This window comes from Pan troglodytes, chromosome 7 (genome assembly GCF_028858775.2).
Source record: "Pan troglodytes isolate AG18354 chromosome 7, NHGRI_mPanTro3-v2.0_pri, whole genome shotgun sequence".
NCBI classification, from domain to species: Eukaryota; Metazoa; Chordata; class Mammalia; order Primates; family Hominidae; genus Pan; species Pan troglodytes.
The window spans coordinates 146,308,761-146,333,134 of NC_072405.2; the positions used below are offsets into that span (position 1 = coordinate 146,308,761).

Genomic DNA, 24,374 nt, shown 5'->3' on the forward strand with positions numbered 1-24,374 from the left:
ATGGCTTCTCAGCTTACTAATTGCAAAAGGTACTGAACAATATTTCTAAATGAATAAATTAGAGCTACTATTACAATGGTAGTAGTAATTTCCATATAATGAAAATAATAGTGCTTCCTCTAAAGATATAGCAGCAAATATAATAAGAAAAATAAGATAATCAGCTTAGCATGAGATGTCTCTGTAACACTCACAAGTCCATTTGGTTGCCCGGAATGTGGACACATGTGGTCAATACAGGTGTCATGTACTGCACAGAGCATGAGGAGGGAGAGATAGCAATGGGAGCCCAAGTGAGAAAGGCCTTGGATGCCATATTAAGAAGTCTGGATTTTATTTCATGACCAATGCAGAATATCACTCATACCCAGTCCATGACTGATGGAGGATAAGAGGCAGATCATCTCAATCTTCAAAGGCTACTACTAATGGTAGTAACAAAATTGGGACCCAATAATTATTGGTTAAATATATGAATGAATGAAATGGAACAACTCATCTGATTATGTGACAGAAAGGGTACTAGAATTTATTTACCACCTATGAAGATTCAGCTACCTTGCCAGCTGATTTTATGCCACTTAATTTTTACCGGGTCTTAGTATGCCTAATTTTTATAAGCATGGGAGTTTGATAAAAAATGTCTCAAAAAAGCCACAGCACAGTCTTGTTAAAGAGCATAGGTTTTGGAATCAATCTGTGTTCAAATCGCAATTCTGCTTCATCTGTCCTTGGAAAGATTAAGTACAGATTGCTCCTCTGTAAAATGATATTCTCAGTACTTCTGTTAGTGGGTTGCTGCAAGGATTGAATGAGTTAAAATAAAATGATTCCTATAGTCTCAATCACACAATGAACAGTCAGTGTTGTGATAGTTTTCCGGGTTAGTCTCCATCACACAATAAATAGTATTGTAATTGTTTTCCAGGTTCTCTCAACTAGCATGGTAAGATTGGGTTTTAGATACTGATTGTTTCTTTTCAAATCCTGCACTGGGCTCAGTGATGGTTAATTTTATGTGTCAATTTAAGGAGGATGTTTTTGGATGAGATTAACATTGAATGCAGTAAATTTTGATTAAAGCAGATTGTCTTCCATAATGTGAGTGGGCCTCATCCAATCAGCTGGAGGCCTGCATAGAACAAAAACACAGGTCTTCCTGAGCAAGAGGGGCTTCTCCAGCATATGGCCTTTGGACTTCATCTATACCATCCACACTTCTGGGTCTCCAGCCTGCTGGCCCACACTACAGATTTTGGACTTGCCAGCTTCCTTAATCATGTAAGTAAATGCCTTATAATAACTACTTACACATACATATTTATATTTCATTCTGGTTTCTCTAGAGAACCCTCACTAATACAGGCTCCTTCTGCAGACTTCATATATTTGGGCCTCTGCAGTTTTCAAATCTTGTCTTAAACCAATCTTTTGGTCTTCTTCACCACACATACAGGACTATGTGGAGTATCCAGCACCAGCCTTTCCACACCTACATTGACTTCTGAGTGTTCTCTTCCATCTTCCTCTGTTTTCCCAACCTGTGAACTCCAATTCATTTTGTAACACCCAACTCAGCTTCTTCTATCCCCTTTCAGAGTCTTGCAAAATGGTCACTCTGTCACTTACCTCCTGTTCTTTCTTGGCATATGTACTTTCAAATTTCTTTTTAAAAACTCATTCAATTATGTTCATCACTAATTGATTTCTGTGTCTTTTCTCCACTATAAACACCTTGAAGGCAGGGGCTGTGTTTTATTCAGTTTTTTTCTTCCCCAAGTTCCTGTTAGCACTGTGCTAGGTGCAGGTCAGGTGGTTAAGGTTAGCAAATCCTCACTTGGTAAATGATTTAGCAGAGGTTGGATCTTTAACATCTCTGCTGATCCATCCACATATGAACCCACTTAGTGAGTGGTTCTGTAGGATCTTTTTAGGATGTCTAATAGGCTGCCCTCTCAACCTGTTTACAACAAACAGCTTGAGTTGTGAGTTGCAAGTTGCACCTCTGCACCCTGAAACCTGCTCCTCCTTTAATCTCTCTCATTTCAGAAAATGACACCACCCTCCCCACAACTGCTCAGGCAAAAACATTTGGTGGTCATATTTACTGCTCCATTTCTTTCACAAGATACCTACAGTCTGTCCGCAAATCCTGGGACTCTGCCACCCAGTGGTCCCACATCTAAGCACCTCTTACCATCTTTTCTACAGCTGCCCCAATCTGGACACCATCATCTCTGGCTCACATCAGCATCTAGTACAATGGCCTCCAGCCTGTCCTGTCTGCCTTGCTTCTCTTCTCTGCACACCAGCCAGTCTGATCATATCAGATGTAAACCTGATGAGTCTATACCCTCAACACCTTCTATGGCTCTTCTTTAAAGCCCCATTAACCTCTTTTAGAATAAGAATCCAAAGTTCCTACCAAAACTTAGGAGATTTCGTGTGACCTGCCCTCTGCCCTCTCTCCAAGGTCACCCCTACCTGGTTTCTCTTTCCCTTTTTGCTCCAGCTATACTCCAGCCAGAGACCTTCTGCAGTTTCTCAGCACACGAGCTTCACCTGCTGTCTCTACACCAGGCATGCCGTTCCCAGAACTTCCCATGGCTTGCTTTTTAATACCATCAAAAAAGTTTAGCTCAAATACCACCTCTGTGGAGAGACCTTTCCTGGCCTTCTCTGTCTTACAAAGCACTGCGTCTCCAAATTTGCTATCCTTTGCATTCCATTGATCACCTTAATTATTACCTAAATGGTATCACCTATGTTTATTCCCCTCACTGATCCCCACCACCAGTGGAGTGAAAGCTCTGTGATAGCAGAGACCTTTCTTTCCTTTTTTTTCTTTTTTAATATAAATCTGTTTTCTTAGTGGCTAGAACAAAACTAGGCACATAGTAGGTGCACAGTAATTTTTTGCTGAGTGAATGAGTTGAAGGAACAAACAGTATTTATTAGGTTTGGATGCGTTTGTTTGAATGGCTATTTTTTCCTCTTTAAATGTATTCAACTATTCTTGGCAAGAGAACATCGGAGAGTGAATGTAAGTCAGATGATATATGGGAAAATGAGAAAATAAAACGGAAAAACTGCTGAGCTACTGAATAGCGAATCTTAAGGGGGAACGTTCTTATTTCCAATATCTTTATTTCCTGGAACAGAAATAGAATGTCTTCGTTCGGAAAGGAAATCCCAATGGAACTTGCAAAACACGAAAGAGAATTACATTGCCTTTTTGGGTTTTGTTTTGCTTTGCATTGATTCAGTCTATAAAAAGAGGTTTCTGTGCCTCTTTATTAGGTGAGTGTTCACAATAACATTGTCCTCAGGGAAGTGAGGGAGAGACTGGAAGCATTGGAAAGAGTGCTGGGTAAGAAAAAGCTGCAAATTTTTCAGGCCCATTCTGTGCTCAATGCTTTAGAGTAATTATAACAGTACCTAAAATTAATTGGGGAATTCACAAATGTCTTGTGTTACATGCAGTCTCTGGTTTGGTCCTATTTAATCTTTATGGCATCTGGATATGTTAGCACTATTATCACTCTTTTGTAATGAGGAAACTGAAACTTGGAAATATTGTTTAACTTTCCAAAATCACGTAGCTTGCAAGGTCTTCTGCTTTGTGGAATCAGCCTGTGTTCAAATCTCTGTTCTGCTTCATCTGTCCTTGGAAACATGCAAATGGCTTTGTATTCCTACTGTGAGAGCCTGAATTGAGGCTTCCCTTCCTCGTCGGGATACTGATAAGGTGTGGCTGTGTCCCCACCAAAAATCTCGTCTTGAATTGTTTATCCCCATAACCCCCATGATCCCCCACATGTCAAGGGAGAGACCAGGTGGAGATGACTGAATCATGGGGGTGGTTTACCCCATTGCTGTCCTCATAATAGTGAGTGCGTTCTCATGAGATCTAATGGTTTTATAAGTGTTTCGTAGTTCTTCCTGTGTTCATTCTCCTTCCTGCCACCTTGTGAAGGAGGTGCTTCCTTCCCCTTTGTCTTCCACCATGATTGTAAGCTTCCTTAAACCTCCCCAGCCCTGCAGAACTGTGAGCCAATTAAACCTCTTTCCTTTATAAATTACCCAGTCTGGACCAGTTCTTTATAGCAGTGTGAAAACTGACTAATACAAATACTACAGCAGCTTCTTCAACTGATCTTCTTGTCTCCAGGTTCCCTTTCTTCCAACCCTTTCTGAGAAGCTGCGGACAGTCCTCATGCCACTCGGTGGCCACGTGCATTTACTCACTCCCTCTGACCAAACAGCCTCAGGACACATATTTACCTTTGGCGTTCACAGTCCTCCAGTGCCCCTGCAATGTAACAGGAAGAGGTTGGTCCTTCTAAATTAGAGTAGGAAATTTGAGAAGCTTGAGAACAGGTCTTGCCCCTTGTTCATGTCTGTATTTTCAATGCTTAACATGGTGCCAAGAATAGAGAACATATTATTTATTATTTTATTGTTAGTTTTTTTTTTTCTTTTTTTTTTTTATTATACTTTAAGTTTTAGGGTACATGTGCACATTGTGCAGGTTAGTTACATATGTATACATGTGCCATGCTGGTGCGCTGCACCCACTAACTCGTCATCTAGCATTAGGTATATCTCCCAATGCTATCCCTCCCCCCTCCCCCCTCCCCACCACAGTCCCCAGAGTATGATATTCCCCTTCCTGTGTCCATGTGATCTCATTGTTCAATTCCCACCTATGAGTGAGAATATGCGGTGTTTGGTTTTTTGTTCTTCCGATAGTTTACTGAGAATGATGGTTTCCAGTTTCATCCATGTCCCTACAAAGGATATGAACTCATCATTTTTTATGGCTGCATAGTATTCCATGGTGTATATGTGCCACATTTTCTTAATCCAGTCTATCATTGTTGGACATTTGGGTTGGTTCCAAGTCTTTGCTATTGTGAATAATGCCGCAATAAACATACGTGTGCATGTGTCTTTATAGCAGCATGATTTATAGTCATTTGGGTATATACCCAGTAATGGGATGGCTGGGTCAAATGGTATTTCTAGTTCTAGATCCCTGAGGAATCGCCACACTGACTTCCACAATGGTTGAACTAGTTTACAGTCCCACCAACAGTGTAAAAGTGTTCCTATTTCTCCACATCCTCTCCAGCACCTGTTGTTTCCTGACTTTTGAATGATTGCCATTCTAACTGGTGTGAGATGATATCTCACAGTGGTTTTGATTTGCATTTCTCTGATGGCCAGTGATGATGAGCATTTTTTCATGTGTTTTTTGGCTGCATAAATGTCTTCTTTTGAGAAGTGCCTGTTCATGTCCTTCGCCCACTTTTTGATGGGGTTGTTTGTTTTTTTCTTGTAAATTTGTTTGAGTTCACTGTAGATTCTGGATATTAGCCCTTTGTCCGATGAGTAGGTTGCGAAAATTTTCTCCCATGTTGTAGGTTGCCTATTCACTCTGATGGTAGTTTCTTTTGCTGTGCAGAAGCTCTTTAGTTTAATTAGATCCCATTTGTCAATTTTGGCTTTTGTTACCATTGCTTTTGGTGTTTTGGACATGAAGTCCTTGCCCACGCCTATGTCCTGAATGGTAATGCCTAGGTTTTCTTCTAGGGTTTTTATGGTTTTAGGTCTAACGTTTAAATCTTTAATCCATCTTGAATTGATTTTTGTATAAGGTGTAAGGAAGGGATCCAGTTTCAGCTTTCTACATATGGCTAGCCAGTTTTCCCAGCACCATTTATTAAATAGGGAATCCTTTCCCCATTGCTTGTTTTTCTCAGGTTTGTCAAAGATCAGATAGTTGTAGGTAAGCGGCGTTATTTCTGAGGGCTCTGTTCTGTTCCATTGATCTATATTTCTGTTTTGGTACCAGTACCATGCTGTTTTGGTTACTGTAGCCTTGTAGTATAGTTTGAAGTCAGGTAGTGTGATGCCTCCAGCTTTGTTCTTTTGGCTTAGGATTGACTTGGCGATGCGGGCTCTCTTTTGGTTCCATATGAACTTTAAAGTAGTTTTTTCCAATTCTGTGAAGAAAGTCATTGGTAGCTTGATGGGGATGGCATTGAATCTGTAAATTACCTTGGGCAGTATGGCCATTTTCACGATATTGATTCTTCCTACCCATGAGCAAGGAATGTCCTTCCATTTGTTTGTATCCTCTTTTATTTCCTTGAGCAGTGGTTTGTAGTTCTCCTTGAAGAGGTGCTTCACATCCCTTGTAAGTTGGATTCCTAGGTATTTTATTCTCTTTGAAGCGATTGTGAATGGGAGTTCACTCATGATTTGGCTCTCTGTTTGTCTGTTGTTGGTGTATAAGAATGCTTGTGATTTTTGTACATTGATTTTGTATCCTGAGACATTGCTGAAGTTGCTTATCAGCTTAAGGAGATTTTGGGCTGAGACGATGGGGTTTTCTAGATAAACAATCATGTCGTCTGCAAACAGGGACAATTTGACTTCCTCTTTTCCTAATTGAATACCCTTTATTTCCTTCTCCTGCCTGATTGCCCTGGCCAGAACTTCCAACACTATGTTGAATAGGAGCGGTGAGAGAGGGCATCCCTGTCTTGTGCCAGTTTTCAAAGGGAATGCTTCCAGTTTTTGCCCATTCAGTATGATATTGGCTGTGGGTTTGTCATAGATAGCTCTTATTATTTTGAAATATGTCCCATCAATACCTAATTTATTGAGAGTTTTTAGCATGAAGGGTTGTTGAATTTTGTCAAAGGCTTTTTCTGCATCTATTGAGATTATCATGTGGTTTTTGTCTTTGGCTCTGTTTATATGCTGGATTACATTTATTGATTTGCGTATGTTGAACCAGCCTTGCATCCCAGGGATGAAGCCCACTTGATCATGGTGGATAAGCTTTTTGATGTGCTGCTGGATTCGGTTTGCCAGTATTTTATTGAGGATTTTTGCATCAATGTTCATCAAGGATATTGGTCTAAAATTCTCTTTTTTGGTTGTGTCTCTGCCAGGCTTTGGTATCAGAATGATGCTGGCCTCATAAAATGAGTTAGGGAGGATTCCCTCTTTTTCTATTGATTGGAATAGTTTCAGAAGGAATGGTACCAGTTCCTCCTTGTACCTCTGGTAGAATTCGGCTGTGAATCCATCTGGTCCTGGACTCTTTTTGGTTGGTAAACTATTGATTATTGCCACAATTTCAGCTCCTGTTATTGGTCTATTCAGAGATTCAACTTCTTCCTGGTTTAGTCTTGGGAGAGTGTATGTGTCGAGGAATGTATCCATTTCTTCTAGATTTTCTAGTTTATTTGTGTAGAGGTGTTTGTAGTATTCTCTGATGGTAGTTTGTATTTCTGTGGGATCGGTGGTGATATCCCCTTTATCATTTTTTATTGCGTCTATTTGATTCTTCTCTCTTTTTTTCTTTATTAGTCTTGCTAGCGGTCTATCAATTTTGTTGATCCTTTCAAAAAACCAGCTCCTGGATTCATTAATTTTTTGAAGGGTTTTTTGTGTCTCTATATTCTTCAGTTCTGCTCTGATTTTAGTTATTTCTTGCCTTCTGCTAGCTTTTGAATGTGTTTGCTCTTGCTTTTCTAGTTCTTTTAATTGTGATGTTAGGGTGTCAATTTTGGATCTTTCCTGCTTTCTCTTGTGGGCATTTAGTGCTATAAATTTCCCTCTGCACACTGCTTTGAATGCGTCCCAGAGATTCTGGTATGTTGTGTCTTTGTTCTCGTTGGTTTCAAAGAACATCTTTATTTCTGCCTTCATTTCGTTATGTACCCAGCAGTCATTCAGGAGCAGGTTGTTCAGTTTCCATGTAGTTGAGTGGCTTTGAGTGAGAGTCTTAATCCTGAGTTCTAGTTTGATTGCACTGTGGTCTGAGAGATAGTTTGTTATAATTTCTGTTCTTTTACATTTGCTGAGGAGAGCTTTACTTCCAAGTATGTGGTCAATTTTGGAATAGGTGTGGTGTGGTGCTGAAAAAAATGTATATTCTGTTGATTTGGGGTGGAGAGTTCTGTAGATGTCTATTAGGTCCGCTTGGTGCAGAGCTGAGTTCAATTCCTGGGTATCCCTGTTGACTTTCTGTCTCGTTGATCTGTCTAATGTTGACAGTGGGGTGTTAAAGTCTCCCATTATTAATGTGTGGGAGTCTAAGTCTCTTTGTAGGTCACTCAGGACTTGCTTTATGAATCTGGGTGCTCCTGTATTGGGTGCATAAATATTTAGGATAGTTAGCTCCTCTTGTTGAATTGATCCCTTTACCATTATGTAATGGCCTTCTTTGTCTCTTTTGATCTTTGTTGGTTTAAAGTCTGTTTTATCAGAGACTAGGATTGCAACCCCTGCCTTTTTTTGTTTTCCATTTGCTTGGTAGATCTTCCTCCATCCTTTTATTTTGAGCCTATGTGTGTCTCTGCACGTGAGATGGGTTTCCTGAATACAGCACACTGATGGGTCTTGACTCTTTATCCAACTTGCCAGTCTGTGTCTTTTAATTGGAGAATTTAGTCCATTTACATTTAAAGTTAATATTGTTATGTGTGAATTTGATCCTGTCATTATGATGTTAGCTGGTGATTTTGCTCGTTAGTTGATGCAGTTTCTTCCTAGTCTTGATGGTCTTTACATTTTGGCATGATTTTGCAGCGGCTGGTACCGGTTGTTCCTTTCCATGTTTAGCGCTTCCTTCAGGAGCTCTTTTAGGGCAGGCCTGGTGGTGACAAAATCGGTCAGCATTTGCTTGTCTGTAAAGTATTTTATTTCTCCTTCACTTATGAAGCTTAGTTTGGCTGGATATGAAATTCTGGGTTGAAAATTCTTTTCTTTAAGAATGTTGAATATTGGCCCCCACTCTCTTCTGGCTTGTAGGGTTTCTGCCGAGAGATCCGCTGTTAGTCTGATGGGCTTCCCTTTGAGGGTAACCCGACCTTTCTGTCTGGCTGCCCTTAACATTTTTTCCTTCATTTCAACTTTGGTGAATCTGACAATTATGTGTCTTGGAGTTGCTCTTCTCGAGGAGTATCTTTGTGGCGTTCTCTGTATTTCCTGAATCTGAACGTTGGCCTGCCTTGCTAGATTGGGGAAGTTCTCCTGGATAATATCCTGCAGAGTGTTTTCCAACTTGGTTTCATTCTCCGCATCACTTTCAGGTACACCAATCAGACGTAGATTTGGTCTTTTCACATAGTCCCATATTTCTTGGAGGCTTTGCTCATTTCTTTTTATTCTTTTTTCTCTAGACTTCCCTTCTCGCTTAGTTTCATTCATTTCATCTTCCATTGCTGATACCCTTTCTTCCAGTTGATCGCATCGGCTCCTGAGGCTTCTGCATTCTTCACGTAGTTCTCGAGCCTTGGTTTTCAGCTCCATCAGCTCCTTTAAGCACTTCTCTGTATTGGTTATTCTAGTTATACATTCTTCTAAATTTTTTTCAAAGTTTTCAACTTCTTTGCCTTTGGTTTGAATGTCCTCCCGTAGCTCAGAGTAATTTGATCGTCTGAAGCCTTCTTCTCTCAGCTCGTCAAAATCATTCTCCATCCAGCTTTGTTCCGTTGCTGGTGAGGAACTGCGTTCCTTTGGAGGAGGAGAGGCGCTCTGCATTTTAGAGTTTCCTGTTTTTCTGTTCTGTTTTTTCCCCATCTTTGTGGTTTTATCTACTTTTGGTCTTTGATGATGGTGATGTACAGATGGGTTTTCGGTGTGGATGTCCTTTCTGTTTGTTAGTTTTCCTTCTAACAGACAGGACCCTCAGCTGCAGGTCTGTTGGAATACCCTGCCGTGTGAGGTGTCAGTGTGCCCCTGCTGGGGGGTGCCTCCCAGTTAGGCTGCTCGGGGGTCAGGGGTCAGGGACCCACTTGAGGAGGCAGTCTGCCCGTTCTCAGATCTCCAGCTGCGTGCTGGGAGAACCACTGCTCTCTTCAAAGCTGTCAGACAGGGACATTTAAGTCTGCAGAGGTTACTGCTGTCTTTTTGTTTGTCTGTGCCCTGCCCCCAGAGGTGGAGCCTACAGAGGCAGGCAGGCCTCCTTGAGCTGTGGTGGGCTCCACCCAGTTCGAGCTTCCCGGCTGCTTTGTTTACCTAAGCAAGCCTGGGCAATGGCGGGCGCCCCTCCCCCAGCCTCGCTGCCGCCTTGCAGTTTGATCTCAGACTGCTGTGCTAGCAATCAGCGAGATTCCGAGGGCGTAGGACCCTCCGAGCCAGGTGTGGGATATAGTCTCGTGGTGCGCCGTTTTTTAAGCCGGTCTGAAACGCGCAATATTCGGGTGGGAGTGACCCGAGTTTTCCAGGTGCGTCCGTCACCCCTTTCTTTGACTCGGAAAGGGAACTCCCTGACCCCTTGCGCTTCCCAGGTGAGGCAATGCCTCGCCCTGCTTCGGCTCGCGCACGGTGCGCGCACCCACTGGCCTGCGCCCACTGTCTGGCACTCCCTAGTGAGATGAACCCGGTACCTCAGATGGAAATGCAGAAATCACCGTCTTCTGCGTCGCTCACGCTGGGAGCTGTAGACCGGAGCTGTTCCTATTCGGCCATCTTGGCTCCAAGATGACCCATATCTATGTTTCTTGCATAACTGCTCTGACATTGCTCTAATCAGCAATGCATAATTGAGGAAGTGACTTTTTATTCTCCCAAATAAACTTAGAGATATACAAGAATGCTATTTTAAATTACTTCATGCAAAATTCTATCTAAAATAAAAATTTATCCATAGTCATTAGTTTAATTGAAAAATTTGCATTATTCTTTCCACTGACTTCAAAGATTGAAAAATTAAAAATAATTCTCAAATAAATTTGAGATAGTCATATCAGATTTATGATTTCTTCAAAACATTTTCCCATTAACATTAATCGCCAATCCAAGGAGAGAAATAAAAAATGTGTGTGCCTAGACCAGCTCAGGAATTTACAGATGCCACAGAGCTTTTACAGTGAATAAAATGACAACAAGCATGTGGGCACTGACTTGGTGTCTGACACTGTGCTTAGGATTGGTGATGTTGCAATGAACTAGCCTGATGGTTTACTCAATGGCAAAACACAAGTGACTGCTAGCCCAATCTTCATATCAATGCGATTACTTACATAAAAAACAAGTCTCATTTAAAAAAATTTAAAAAGTAATATTACAGTGAATAATAATATTCACCTAGAATCATCAGCTAATAAGTGTCACAGGTTATATTTAAGCCCAGGAATATCTCACTCCAAAGTAAATCCCCTTAATATGACATCACATTGTTTGACCATAGGCTTAAAAAAGTTATGATTATGATTTTTAAAGTGATAGGGTCTCACTACGTTGCCCACATTGGAGAGCAGCAGCTATTCACAGGCACTATCGTAGCATACCATGGCCTCGAACTCCTGGCCTCAGATTCCCGAGTAGCTGGGACTACAGGCATGTGCCACCATGCCCACATGAATACAAGTTTTGTTCAGATAGAACTGGTTTTGGCTACTAATAAAGGAAATATTAAAACTGCTGCCACGGTATGTTAACCTAAAAAAAAAATTACACCTACCTGGTTATTGCTGGGGCTGGTACACCTCTTGTACGCAAGGTGGGTTTCCCTCGAACCACTGGAACATCTGCATTTTCTGAACCACCATTCAAATATGTTAACTCCTGGAGCTGTGCTTGCCTGATCTCATCATTATAATCCTACACAAAAGACAGAAGATAGCAAAATTCACTTCATATTAGAAATGCAAAAATATTTAGAACAAAAAGCAAGTAATTCTTAATAGAAAAAAGGGTTAGGAAAATAGTTGAATTTACAAAACAAAATACAAATTTGCTAAAATAAAAATGTGATAATAAATTCTTGTAAAAAAGGAAGAAAAAAACTACAACATTTTTTCCTCAAGCTAAAATTTTCTATAATCAGCCACTAACCTTTCTCTGGGCATACTTTGCAAGTGAGACATTTATAATAAAATTAAAATACCATAAAACTGATATATGGGTGTTGTTATTTACAACTCAATTCAACTAGCAGGTATTGATTATCTATAATGAACCAAGTAACAGAGAAACAAAGAGGAATTAAGCCATAGCCCAGCACCCAAGGACTTCACTCTAGCAAAGAGGAAGGATATATATATATATACAACAGCATAACCTTCACGTAGTTAAGAACCACAGGGACACAGGCTTTTTGTACATTTCCAGTAGAAAATTATACAAGTTGTGAAATTCAACATTTTCAGAATTGAACACATAATCTTATTCCTGAAAATTTGCTCTTTCATCTTAAATTATTATCAAAATATTCAACTAAGGAACTCTAGGAGTCGTCCTTGATTTCTCCTGCTTCCTTAGCACCCTGAACTCCATTCAACAATCATCAGCTAAGACATGGGTAAATTTAAATGTAATCTATTTTACAAAAAAGGGAAAGTTCAGGTCTAAAGGATCAAAAAGGAAATAGTAAGTTTGTTACAAGAAGTCCTGCCTCAGGATGAGAACTAAAGGGGTAATAACCAGAATCTACAAAGAACTTAAACAAATTTACAAGAAAAAAGCAAACAACCCCATCAAAAAATGGGCAAAGGATATGAACAGACACTTCTCAAAAGAAGACATTTATGCAGCCAACAGTTATATGAAAAAATGCTCATCATACTGGCCATTAGAGAAATGCAATCAAAACCACAATGAGATACCATCTCACACCAGTTAGAATGGCGATCATTAAAAAGTCAGGAAACAACAGACGCTGGAGAGGATGTGGAAAAATAGGAATGCTTTTACATTGTTGGTGGGAGTTTAAATTAGTTCAACTACATGGAAGACAGTGTGGCGTTTCCTCAAGGATCTAGAACTAGAAATACCATTTGACCCAGCAATCCCATTACTGGGCATACACCCAGAGGATTATAAATCATTCTAGGATAAAGACACATGCACATGTATGTTTACTGCAGCACTATTCACAATAGCAAAGACTTGGAACCAACCCAAATGTCCATCAATGATAGACCGGATTAAGAAAATGTGGCACATATACACCATGGAATACTATGCAGCCATAAAAAAGGATGGGTTCATGTCCTTTGTAGGGACATGGATGAAGCTGGAAACCATCATTCTCAGCAAACTATCACAAGATCAGAAAACCAAATACCGCACATTCTCACTCATAAGTGGGAGGTGGACAATGAGAACACATGGACACAGTGAGGGGAACATCACATACCAGCGCCTGTCGAGGGATGGGGGGCTAGGGGAGGGATAACATTTGGAGAATTAACGTAGGTGACGGGTTGACGGGTGCAGCAAACCACCAGGGCACGTGTATACCTATGTAACAAAACTGCACGTTCTGCACATGTAACCCAGAACCTAAAGTATAATAAAAAATAAATTTTAAAAAAGATCTTTAAAAAAGATTTTTCAATGCTTAACATGGTGCCAAGAATAGAGAACATATTATTTATTATTTTATTGTTAGTTTTTTTTACTAAAGCCATATGTCACTTTATCTTCTAAAAATACTTTTGTAGCTCTTGTGGATTTATTTGTGAGGCAACCCGTGGCCATTGGGAATAAGCTGGTAATATTGCACATTGTATCTAGAAAGAATAGGTCCTCTCTCCAAAGCACATTACAAATCACAGAAAAATGGGGTACAGTGTTTGAATTCTAGAGTCAGACTTCATGAGTTCACTTTCCATCTGCTGCACAGAGCACCTCTGTGGCCTTGGGTATATTCCTTGTTTTCTAAGTTTCTTTATATATAAAATGGAAATAAATAATCATACCTCAAGAGAATTTTGTGGGTATTCAAAGAGTTAATACATGGAGATACTTAAAATAGTGTCTAGAATAAAACAAGTATGACATAGTTTGGCTGTGTCCCCACCCAAATCTCATCTTGAATTGTACTCCCCATAATACCCATGTGTCATGGGAGGGATGTGGTGGGAGGTAATTGAATCATGGGTGCGGTTTCCCCCATGCTGTTCTTGTGATAGTGAGGAGCTCTTATGAGATCTGATAGTTTTATAAGGGTCTAGCATTTCCCCTGCTTGCATTAATTCTCTCTCTTGCTGCCATGATTGTAAGTTTCCTGAGGCACCCCCAGCTGTGGGAAACTGTGAGTCAATTAAATCTCTTTTCTTTATAAATTACCCTGTCTTGGGTATTTCTTCATAGCAGCAGGAGAATGGGCCAACACAAAGCATTTAAAAATGTTAGCTAACATTATTACAATTCTTACAAAAACCTTGTGAGCAGCTCACTATGCATATTCTTGTTTTATAAATGATATCATTATCATTAAGCCTTGGGAGGTTAAACGACTTGTCTAAGGGCTCACGGCTAACAAATAGAAACTCATGAATTTTCACCTATTTGCTGTAACTCACTGGTCCTCACTGGGAGCAGATTTGTCCACAAGAGGACATTTGAAAATGCTTGAGGACATTTTGGGCTGCTAGAGGAGTGCGTGGTTCTGGCATCTGGTGTGTAGAGGTCTAGGACATGGCTAAACATCCTACTATGCATAGGACAGTCTCTGTGGCAAATAATTATTTTGCCCAAATGTCCCTAGTGCCAATGTTGAGAAGCCATGTTTTAATAATCAATCAATTAGATATGTTAAACATGACATTATAATCACATTATAGTAATGAAATGACCATAGAGCAGGCACCCAGAGGCAAACCTTAATGCTCAAGGGGCCTGGTCAACCCCAGCTGACTGGAGTCTGGTAACACAGCACAGGTGATTCCATCAGCTAGTCTGGCACATCAGCTAGCCTTTGTAGTAATGAAACTCCCAGCAACAGTGTCATTAATATCAGAGAACAATTCTATTTGGATCACAATCCCAAGATGACCGTTTGTGGTATTTATCACACCTATAACTCATTAATTCAGAAGATCATGTCTTTTTCAATGCCATCCTCCTCTCTTCAGTGTAAACTCCATAATGACAAGGACCACTTGGGGTTGTCCTTAGCACCTGGCAAAGTGTCTGGACCATTGTAAATCTAAGACAAATCTATGCTGGAGATATACTTGTATGAAGAAATGAATAAATAAAAGACCTGGGTCAGCAGTTGGAAATACAAAAACACAGTCTGGAGCACAAGAGAGGAGTTTGTAATATTTTAAGTTTTTTGAAGTAATATCGAATGCTTAAGAGTACAGAATTTGAAACCCATATTTACACTTTCACTCATTCATTGGCCAGATATATAGAGAGTGAGCCCACAATATGCTAGGCTTGGTGAGGCTGCAGGGAAGAAGCTGATCGTATAGTGATGAGCCTGGCTTTGACTGGGACGTACACGTCTTAGCTCTGTGAAGCTATATAAGCACTCTGCTTTTTAAGTCTTTTTCTCTCTCCAAAATGGGTAAACAGCCTTTCCAATGGGGTTGCTAAAAGAATCAAATAAGATTATGACATGGTTTAATGTAGCATCTAGACATAGAAGGTATTTAGTAAATGGCTAACCATATGTGGTGGCTTTAAACTATGTCTACACATTCATTGACACACATTCTATCAAGAGGTGATATCTATGTCCTCTCCTCATGAACCTGGGCAGGCTTTGGGATTTCCTTGACTTAAAGAATGTGGCAGAAATGGTACCAGGTGACTTCCCCTGCCAGGTTAAGAGACGTCACGTGGCCCCTGCAGATTTCTCTCTGGGAGCCACCCTAAGACCCCTATGTACACAGAGAGAGAGAGACCTGAGGAGCCCCAGGTGTTACTGTCCATGCGTGTGAGTAAAGACAGCTGGGAGCCCAGACACCACTTGCTTTCATCTTCATGACTGACTCCATGTAAGAACTTCCTAGCTTGGCTCAGTAAACTCCAGATTCATAAACAAAACTAATGACTGCTATTATGCTAAGTCATTGCTACCTGGTGATTGTTTTTCGGCAGCAAAAGATGAAGAAAACACCATTGTTTCTGGACCCTAGGCAGATCTGATGTTCAGGTGGTACTCCACTATCAGAGATGCCCGCGAACAGGAAAGGAAGAAAGGTCAATGTGTGTGCGGTGAAATTTACAGTGAAATGGACGTGAAGGCTGCTGTCTGGTGGCCCAAGGCCTACTAGACACTACTTTGGGCAGCAAAACCAACCAAATACATTTCCTACTTTGAGGATGTCACATAGGGAAGAAGATAGAGATGGGGGAAATATTCTGGAAAATGAATCTAGAATGCTAAATTGAAGTCAGTTTTGTTTTTGTTTTGTTTTTGTTTTTGTTTTTATAGGGGCTTACTCTTTTACCCTGGCTGGAGTGCAGTGGTGCCATCACGGCTCACTGCAGCCTCAACCTCCTGGGGTCAAGTGATCCTTCTGCCTTGGCCTCCAGAGAAGCTGGGACTACCAGCACTCACCACCACACTTAGCTAATTCTAGTATTTTTTTGTAGAGACAAGTTTTTGCTGTGTTGCCCAGGCTGGTCTCAAACTCCTGGGGTCAAGTGATCCATCTGCCTCAGTCTCCCAAGGTGCTGGGATTATAGGTATGAGCCACTGTTTGTGGCCTGAAATCACATTTAAAAAAAAATTCTTATATGTCACATTCTGAAGATTATTAAAGGATAGACTACTAGGATTTTTGTCCAAGGTGGTGGCAACAAAATACAAATTTGAGAAGGTTTAAGACATTGTGAACAATGACTTCAGTACATCTTATAAAATCGATAGTTATCACACATTATAAGGTGGAAAATAGCATCACTTGATCTATGCTGAAGAAAGACGAGTGAATACTAGCCAAACAACATGTTCATGCTGTTGCTTTTTTCATAATTATTCTAGAAGTAGACTATAATCACAGTCCTAATCTTTTATCTCACTTTATTCTTCCAATAACAACTTAAAAAATGTAATTGGATAACATTTCAGACTTCTGCTTCTTATTAATGGTAAAAGCAGATATTTTAACCAGTACCCAAATATTAGTTTCATAAGAAAATGAAACCTTTTTTCCACTTCTTGTGTTACAAAGGAGAAGAAAGAAAATACAATGTCAAGAGATGAAGCCAAAGAAAGATTTTCCTAAGGCTGTGATCTTTTCTATGGGCAATCAAGTGGTTGGTAGTATATTAGGCATCAGGGGAGACCACAGGTACCCACGTCAGAAAAGGAATCGTTCCTTGCAGCATTTGACATTTGGCTCCACCTTCTGACCTTTGGATAATATTACTGTGTGATCTGATGTCATCTACCATTGAGAGTGTTTATTTTTACTTATTTCTTGCACGAGGGAAAATGTCATTCGTTGTTTTTACTGTCTGCTCCCATCTGACAAGGAAGCAGTTGCCTCAACATGACTGTGGTGCTGTGAGTGCAGAATGAGCAGTGTTTTTGCAGAGCAGCAGACAGCTTCTCAGCTACCTGAATTATTGATGGCAGATTCGGCACATGGCTAGTGATGCCTGAAGTCAGTATGGCTCCTGGCTAGACAAGCTGAAAGAAATGTCCCCGGAGCCAGGCACCTGCCTTATTGGAGTCATGAGTAAGAGGCACCACTGCCTTGCTGAAAACCTCGCAGCTTGGAGGGGAGAGCGTTCTCTGAGAAACCGTTTGAGACATATACTGTTGTGGTGGGCGCTGATGGGTCTCTGATAAGCCAAGAGCTCTACACATGTCTGTTCATTCACTGATTCATTAAGTTCCTGGGCCGCAGAGGACAGGTATGCGCTGCAATCTCAACTCATTGTTGGGATATGTGACTTGATGTAGGTCTTTGGACATCTGAAAAATAGAACTGACCCACAAGTTATTGAGTCACCATTATATGTCTAGTGTTTGGGTTAGGAGGGCAGCAGATGTAATGCCTCTTTTCCCTATCTGAGTTCTAAACCAATTGAGAAGTAAGAAAAAAAAGTCCAGATTAGAATGAGAGTTTGAAAATATCCCCTTTACCGGAGGAAGGCTGGAGATAGTTAAGCTTCAAACTCAGATCCATTGCCCCGGTTAGCAGACTCCTGGACTGGGCAGCCTTCTTCTGGCCACTATTGCCAAATTTTCTGCATGGCTGAAAGCAACTGAAGTCTCCAGCTATCTGTTGCCAGCCAGTTGCCAAGAAGAAGGGGAGAGAAAAATGCACTTTGAGAGGCCAAAGTGGGATAATTGCTTCTGCCCAGGAGTTCTAGACCAGCCTCAGCAACATGGCTAAATCATGTTTCTACAAAAAATGCAAAAAAAAAAAAATTAGCTAGGCATGGCAGCGTGTGCCTGTAGTCCCAGCTATTTGGGAGGCTGAGGTCGGAGGATCTCTTGAGCCCAGGAGGTTGAAGCTGCAGTGAACCGTGATCACGCCACTGCACTCCAGCCTGGGCAACAGAGTGAGACTCTATCTCAAAAAATAATAATAAATAAATGAAATGCATGAGTTAAGTAAGCTTGAGTTTCTCCTTGTACACATGCCAATAAAATGTCTCCTGACTTCCACAAAAATGCAATGAGTGAGACACAGGGAAGAAAACCAGTGGTGTGACCTTAGCAGATCTGCTGCCACGTGGAGGGAAGAGTCCGGTCTGAGGAAGAGGCATTCTCTCCTGTGCTCCAACAGTTAGAGCGATGAGAGTCACTTTACATCTGTTATTTCATAGGGCTGTTGAGAAGATTAAACACAATAATGAACTTTGCAAACTAGAAAGTATTTTATGGCGGGGTACAGTGGCTCATCTCTGTAATCCCAGCACTTTGGAAGGCCGAGGCAGGCAGATCATTTGAGATCAGGAGTTCAAGACCAGCCTGGCCAACATGGTGAAACCCCCTCTCTACTAAATACAAAATTAACTGTGTAAGGTGGCAGGTACCTGTAATCTCAGCTACTTGGGAGGCTGAGGCAGGAGAATGGCTTGAACCCAGGAGGCGGAGGTTGCAGTGAGCTGAGTTCATTCCACTGTACTCCAGTCTGGGCGAGAGAGCGAGACTCCTTCTCAAAAAAAAAAAAAAAAAAAAAAGAAAGTATTTTAAAATATGTGATGGTATTCCATCTTTATTGTCTAGAAGGCCCTGTGCCCTAGGCCTGTGGAGAATAAACAAAAGAAAATCTAAACCTAAACAGATTTTGCATCAAAACACTTCACTGACTACTGACTTTGTGTCTTCTCAAAGTGGGTAGTTATTCAAATCAAATGTCAAAGGTTCAGGCCTTACTTTTATTTCTTTTAAGCTGTGTGACTTTAGAAAAATTGTTTAACCTCTCTGTGTCTCAGAAAATAATAGATTCTTAGAGGTGTTGTAAGAATTAATAAGTTAATATAAACTTAAACCCATGCCTGATATAGACTAAGTACACAATAAATATTAGTGACTATTATTAATAATACTGTAATAGAGTCAGATTGCTAAATGCGAGTCAGATTACTGCACTCTTCTCCTTAAAATCCTTCAAATGCTTCCTGTTGCTCTTAGAATAAAATCCACAGTAGAGTCCCTGTATGGCTTAACACCTGTCTGCCTATATATCTTCAGTGTGTAATCATATTCTGGTTCAGTATACTCCAGGTACATGAGTCTCCCTATTTATCTTCAGTGTATAATTATATGTATAGTCCAGGTACATGAGTGTTATGTGCATTCCTCGGTTAAGCCAAACCTGTTCCCATCCCAGGCTCATGCCTTGCTTCTTCTTCTGCCTGGAAGACTCTTCCAACTTCTCTTATGCCTGGCTCCTTCTTTTCCTTCAGGGGTCCTCTGTTTAAGGGCTGTGCCGTTGGCGTGGCTTACAAAGAAGACCCCTGCTCCTCAGTTACCCTCCCCTGTAGCCATGTCATCTTTTCTTCATAGAACTTATCACAATCTGTGATTTTGTTTGCCACTCTATTGTATGTCTCCCTCAGTAGAATGTAAACATCAAGAGGCCAAGGATTGAAGGATTGTGTCTGTTTTATTCACTTCCTTGCCCCCAGCCTCTCCCATAGGGGCTAGCTGTAATAGATGTTCAAAAAAGTCATATTGATTCAATGAATTAAACGAGAATGGCCTTTGGACTAAAGTAACTGGATGGAAGCCTGATATGGTTTGGCTGTACCCTCACCCAAATCTCATCTTGAATTGTAGTTCCCATAATTCCCACACGTTGTGGGAGGGATCTGGTGGGAGGTAATTGAATCATGGTGGCAGTTACCCCCATACTGCTGTTCTCATGCTAGTGAGTGACATCTCATGAGATCTGATGGGCTTTTCCTTCTTTTGCTTGGCACTTCTCCTTGCCTGCTGCCATGTAAGATGTGACTTGCTTCTTCTTTGCCTTCTGCTATGATTGTGACGCCTCCTCAGACAGGTGGAACTGTAAATCCATTAAACCTCTTTCCTTTATAAATTACCCAGTCTCAGGTATGTCTTTATTAGCAGTATGAGAACAGACTAATACAAAGCCCACGTCCTGCCACTTGCAGCTATTGGAACCAGGCAAGCTATTTAATCCACATTACTGAGCCTGTGTTTCCATCTGAAAAAATGAGTGATTACACATCATATTTATAGCAGCAATCATTACAGCCAAAAGGTGGAAGCAACTCAAGTGTCCATCAATAGATAAGGGGATGAAGAAAATGTGGTGCATTCATGCAATGGTGTATTATTCAGCTTTACAAAGTCAGGAAGTCCTGGCACATGCTACAACGCAGATGAACCTCAAGGATGATGTGCTTAGTGGAATAAACTGGTCACTGAAAGACAAATGCCGTAAGAGTCCTCTTAAATGAGGTTCCTAGAGTGGTAAAATTTATAGAAACAAAGTAGAATGGTGGTTTCCAGGGGCAGAGAAAAGGAGGGGAAAGGGAAGATGTTGTCTAATAGATACAGAGTTTCAGTTTTGCAAGGATAAATGTTTTTGGGATTCATTACCAATAATGTGAATATATTTAACACTACTAAACTGTACACTTAGGAATTCTTGAGATGATAAATTTTATTTTGTTTGTTTTCTACCACAATTAAAACAATGGAAAAGATAAGACAACCACTTTGTTATATGAAAAATAGAATTTGAATAATCAAAAGTCTCATGGACAGCTTCTGGGTGGAGATAGGTACCCATGTAAACTATCCAAGGTAGGAATGACTCAGTGTGGAATTTGAAGTCAGAAGGGCAGGAGGAGGTGCCAAGATGGCAGACTAGGAGTGACTCGCTTGTGCTGCTCTCAGGGAGAGGAGACAAAGTGGCAAGTAAACACTAGCTCTTCACGTGGATTGTCCAGGAGGCCACGTTTGGATTTGTCAAGTGATATGGTTTGGCTGTGTACCCACGCAAATCTCATCTTGAATTGTGGTTCCCATAATCCCCACGTGATGTGGGAGGGACCAGGTGGAGATCGTTGAATCATGGGGGCAGTTTCCCCATCCTCTTCTCGTGATAGTCGGTTAGTTTTCATGGGATCTGATGGTTCCATAGGGGTTTCCTCCTTTGCTGGACACTCATTCTTCTTCCTGCCACCATGTGAAGAAGGATGTGTTTGCTTTCCCTTCTGCCATGACTGTAAGTTTCCTGAGGCCTCCCCAGACCTGTGGAACTGAGCCTATTAAACCTCTTTCCTTTATAAATTACACAGTCTTAGTCAGTTCTTTATAGCAGCGTGAGAATGGAGTAATACATCAAGAAACTAATGACTACCCACAGAGAGCAGAGAGGAGCAAGGCAGGACTGCTGCCCACTAGGGATTGGCATGGAACCAGAAAATGGCTGAGTGAGTAAGAGCCCCTGGGGACCCACACTTCTGCCATGGTCCTTTGCAACTCTGGGCAAAGGAGATTCCCCTCAAATCCCTGGGCCTCCAGACTGACATAGAGAGATCGCTGGAGTCTGAGCAGAGTCACCACTCAGCCCCATATGGGCCCCCCAGGCCTTGGATCCCTGAGCACCCTGGCACCAGTTGCTGTAACCACACCAGTAAAGGAGACCAGGCTCTCTTGTGTGCCCCTAGGATAGGGGCTTCATCTATGGTGCTGAGGAGTGAATGGACTGTAGGCCCCACCCCCACTGTGCCTCACCCAGCAAGGCCCACAGGCCCCTGGGTCCCTAGTGCAGGCCTCCCCTCCCGGCCTGAGCACTCTGGTCTGTTGCAGCCCTGCATTTCTCTGGGATAGAGCTACCAGAAGTAACCAACAGACCCTCAGTGATTGTTGCTGCCAGGGTTCCTGCCCCACCTTCCCTCAGGCTGGGGAGGGAGTGAAAAGCCCAAGAATTGTTACAGGACTCCAGCGCCCCACAGCTGCCATACTGAAAAGCTGCCAGACTGTTTTCCATGTGGGTCCCTGCCCCTGCTACTCCTCACTTGGCAGGGCTTCCTGGCCTCGGCCCCCAGCTCAGCCAATCCACCCGTCCCTGATCACTTCAGTTGGCAACGACTCTGCACTTCTCTGGGGTGGGGTTCAGGGAGTCATCTGACAGGCTCTCTGCCATTGCTGCCATAGCGGTACCTGCCCTTGCTTCCCCCAGGCTAGAGAGGGAACAAAGAGGCTGATTGCTTTCCAGTGCTACAGCTCATGTAGCTGCCCTTCGGCAAGACAGAGAGTAGGCCAGACTGTCTTATCTGCAAAGACACCAGGCAGTGATGTCTTCACCAGGCAAGGTCCCTCCAGCTTGGGCCTGCAGCACAGCTGCCTTATTTCTTGTGGCTGATCGCTCCCATCAGCCATGGCTCTGAGTTTCAGGGATGGAGCTCCCAGAAGCAACTGACAGGCCCTCTGTATTGCTGCTGCCACAGTCTCTTCTGTCCCCAAGATGGAGAGGCAACAAAAAGCCTGAGCTCGCCCCATGGCTATGGTGTACAGCTCAGGAGTGCCAAGCCAAGATCTGCAGCCAGCAGTCAAGCAGGAGGGGAACTCACACTCTGAGAGCACTGAGGGGGTGAGTCGTAAGGGTTTCTGGGCCGCTGGGGAGGCTGAGCATCACTCCCTCCTGTGAGCTGGCCTGGAAAAGGTGTGGCCTATCTCTCTGCTTTGCCCTCTGCCCAAGGGAACCCTGCAGCCCAGACTACCTAACAAAAGAAACATGGACCCAGTGCAAGTGACTGGAGGGGGCCTCCCCCAATGCCCAGGAGCAGACCTGGCGAGGGGGTCACCTCTCTAGCAGCTGCATCACAGAGCACAGCTGGCAAACTCCAAGGAAATATAAAGGACCCCTGTGGCTGAGTTTATCCATTGGCCATTACTCTTAAGCGCCATCTCTTGGATTACAGCCCAAACTACAACACAAAAAAAATACTTGGCTAATATACTCTTCTGTGAAACCAAGGGCAATAATTCAGCCAAAAATAAATACCTTACACAGAGACATGGCCTTCTGAAAACATTCAGAAATGAAACCAACTGACTATACTCAAATTACACCACAGTTAACATCAATCCTCCCAGATGAGAAAGAACCAGCCCAAGAACTCTGGCAATTCACTCAGTCAGAGTGTTACTTTGTTTCAAAATGAGTCCACTAGCTCCCCGGTAATGGTTCTTAACCGGTAGGAAATGTATGAAATGACAGACATAGGATTCCAAATCTGAATGGCAAGGAAACTCACCGAGATTCGGAAGAAATTAAAACCCAATCCAAGGAATTCAAGGAGTCTAATAAATTGATCCAAGAGCTAAAAGACAAAATAACCACTTTAAGAAAAAAACAAACTGAACTTCTAGAGCTAAAAAATTCCCTATAAGGATTTCATTACACAATTGGAAGTGTTAACAGCGGAATAGATGAAGCTGAGGAAGAATCTGTGAGTTTGAAGGCTGGTTCTTTGAATCAACCCAGTCAGACAAAAACAAAGAAAAAAAGAATTAAAAAAAATTAACAAAACCTCTGGGAAATATGAGATTATATAATGACACCAAATCTACAATTCTTTGGCATTCCTGAGGAAAAGAGACAATGAACAACTTGGAAAATATATTTGAGGATATAGTCCATGAAAATTTTCCTAATCTCACTAGAGAGGTTGACATGCAAATCCAAGAAATACGGGAAGCCTCAGCTAGATACTAAACAAGATAACTATCCCCAAGGTACATAGTCATCAAATTTACTTAGGCCAATGCAAAAGAAAAAAAATCTTAAAGGCAGCTAGAGAGAACAGTAAACTCACTCAGGATAACATCAGACATTTCAGCAGAAACCTTACAAGTCAAAGATTTTGTGGGCTTATTTTCAGCATCCTTAAATAAAAGAAATTCACCAAGAATTTAATATCTCACCAAACAAAGCTTCATAAGTGAAGGAGAAATAAAATTTTTCTCAGACAAGCAAATGCTGAGAGAATACATTTTAACTAGACCAGTCTTACAAGAGGTACTTAAGGGAGTGCTAAACAAGGAACAAAAAGAATGGCACCAGTAACCACAAAACCGCACTTAAGCACATAGTGCATAGCACTACAAAGCAATCACATAATCAAATCTGCATAACAACCAGATAACAAGGTGATGACAG

At 41.7% G+C, this 24,374-nt stretch overlaps 1 long non-coding RNA gene across 4 annotated transcripts in view; it reads left to right on the plus strand.

Moving 5' to 3' along the window:
- Positions 1 to 1,115: 1,115 nt before the first annotated feature.
- The window catches only part of LOC134810925 (uncharacterized), a 262,210-nt gene continuing 238,951 nt past the window's right edge, over positions 1,116 to 24,374 (plus strand). For all 4 annotated transcript variants that reach the window (XR_010159686.1, XR_010159688.1, XR_010159689.1 and 1 more), the window contains exon 1: positions 1,116 to 1,281. This is a non-coding gene — a long non-coding RNA (uncharacterized LOC134810925). The remainder of the gene's footprint in view (positions 1,282 to 24,374) is intronic.